The sequence below is a fragment of the Arachis ipaensis genome, chromosome B02 (genome assembly GCF_000816755.2).
Source record: "Arachis ipaensis cultivar K30076 chromosome B02, Araip1.1, whole genome shotgun sequence".
NCBI lineage: Eukaryota > Viridiplantae > Streptophyta > Magnoliopsida > Fabales > Fabaceae > Arachis > Arachis ipaensis.
In genome coordinates, this window is record NC_029786.2 from 44,619,280 (window position 1) to 44,622,210 (window position 2,931).

Here is a 2,931-nt window from a genome sequence, read left to right on the forward strand (position 1 = left end):
ACATGGCCGAATGGCCAGCCCCTCTGATCTAAGAACCAGGCGTCCAAAGATGTCTAATACAATAGTAAAAGGTCCTATTTATAATAAACTAGCTACTAGGGTTTACATGAGTAAGTAATTGATGCATAAATACACTTCCGGGGCCCACTTGGTGTGTGCTTGGGCTGAGCTTTAACTTTTCACGTGCAGAGTCCATTTGTGGAGTTGAACGCTAGGTTTTGATCCATTTCTGGCGTTCAACTCTGGTTTTGGATCCTTTTCTGGCGCTGGACGCCAGAATTGGGCAGAGATTTGGCGTTGAATGCCAGTTTGCGTCATCTATTCTTGGCCAAAGTATGGACTATTATATATTGCTGGAAAGCCCTGGATGTATACTTTCCAACGCAATTAGAAGTGCGCCATTTTGAGTTCTGTAGCTCTAGAAAATCCACTTTGAGTGCAGGGAGGTCAGAATCCAACAGCATCAGCAGTCCTTCTTCAACCTCTGAATCTGATTCTTGCTCAAGTCCCTCAATTTCAGCCAGAAAATACCTGAAATCATAGAAAAACACACAAACTCATAGTAAAGTCCAGAAATGTGAATTTAGCATAAAAACTAATGAAAACATCCCTAAAAGTAACTAGATCCTACTAAAAATATACTAAAAACAATGGCAAAAAGCGTATAAATTATCCGCTCATCATGCATCCTTTTATTTTCCTACTCTAAATGCTTGCTTTTCACAAAACCCTTTTTCATATCATATTAATTTAATATAATTGTCATTACAAACAGATTATTAGTATGAAAGACTTGGTAATCTAACTTGGACATTGAGTGCTTGATCTATGCTACTCATGCCTTTGCCTGCATGCCAATAAACATCTTGCATTTAATTGTCCTCATATGCACTCGTTATATTTCTATTGTTGACTTTCCACATGTTGTCATGACCATGTGTTAACTTCATTCATCTTCAATGTGCATTGATTACCACCCATACCATCCTCTTCCTTGTTCTATCCCTTGACATTTTGACATACTTTCTCTTTTCTCCCTTTCAGGATGGCCACCAAGAAAGGCAAGGAGAAAGCTGCTCCCAAATCAACAGCAAGGAGAGGAACAAAATGTGCACTAGTAGTAGAGCCTTCTTCAACTGCAGTTAAACCCTCAACAAAAAGAATTAAGAGGATTATAAAGGTTGATGATAAAGAGAAAGCCTTCCCAGCAAAGGACACTGCGCGTTTTATCAATCGCTACTGTGAGCAGATGTTTCCCATCCTGGCAGAAAGGAGTTACAACAATGAACACCTTCTTATCCTCCCAAACCATATTGCTAAATTTGTTGAGCCACAAATTGCACAAAGACAATGGGGTTTCCTCCAGAGACAGCCACGACAGGTTAATCTTTCTTGGGTAGTAGAGTTCTACTCCAATTTCTACCTGCCAACCCTGCAGTCTGTCTATGTCCGACAAAAGCAAGTCCCCATTACAGAAGAAGCCATTCAATGAGCTCTAGATCTTCCCCCTACTACAGAAGGACTGGACGCATTTTAAGAAGCCGCACTCAAGTGCCAGATGTACCAATTTGACTGGGATGCTGTTCTCAGAGTTAACGCCCTACCTGGCAGCAGATGGATCTACGGATACCATCATTCCCATCCTAAGGGAATATCAGCTTCCGCACTTACCTTGGAGGCTCACGTATGGGCACATATTATGTCCCATTACGTCTTTTCGAGCACCCACGAGTCCTCCTTCAGTGCAAACATGGCCGTTCTACTATGGTGCATCCAAACAGACCAGCCTCTGAACCTACCAAGACACATTCGGAGTGCTATGGGACACGTACAAATCGCGGACAACTTACCTTTTCCCGCCCTGGTCTCAGATCTTGTCTCAGCAACCGGAGTCTCCTACAGAGCTGGGGACACCAAAGCCATGCTTCCACGGGAAGATCAGCATGTCCCTAACGGGAAATATATCAGACCTTCAGCAGCCACTACCAGCCAACCTACTGAACCGGCTGAAGAGATTCCTCTTTCAACACCACAAGCACCTACAACCACTCAACTTCTCCATCAGATACTTAAAAGGTTGGATCGGCAGGAACACAAAGCAAAGCTAAGAGAGCACCGTAACAAGCGCCGATCACACACCTCAAGGAGCTACTTAAGGGAAAATACAGAGACTCAGACACCCCGGACTCCACTTCTTTTACTAGCACAGGGAGCCATGACGGTCCCGACTGTGGAGATACTGCTACCAGCCCACCCTTGTTCCGGACAGATGGCACCGAAGACGGTGCAAAGCCTTAAGTGTGGGGAGGTCGGTCAGTACCTGACTTCCGGAGGTAATTTCTCTTCCCTAACACCAATAAAATAGGATATTTTGAGCCTTTAAATCCCATTTGTTTTGTATTTTACCACATTACTAACCTTAAGCGGAAAAATAATTTTATATCCCAATTGAATCTTTGGTTAGCTTAAGATAGAATTGTGTGTTAATTAAGTATGGGAAAATTGTGGGAACAAAAGAAAATAAGGGAATGTGTCATGATGAGATAATGGGAATTTAGGTACCTACTCATGTGAAACTTCAAGAATTAGAAATCTATGTGCATTGATAAGCTATGTTTATTTTTATGTTATTTTATATAAAAAAAATAGTAAAATCCAAAATTTTTTATAATTAAATAAGGGAACGAAAATTACCCCAATGTTAAGTTAAGAATTCCAAGATCAATGCATGTATGATAAAATTAAAATGAAAGTTGATACATGAGTAAGGAATGTTAAAGAGAAATTTTGGGTAGCTAGGTATGAAATTTAAGTTATATAGAATGTACATATGTGTGGGTTAAAGCTTGGGTTAATTAAAGATTCAATTTATAAGCTTACTTAACCATATATGTATCCTTACCCTTACCTTGGCCCCATTACAACCTTAAA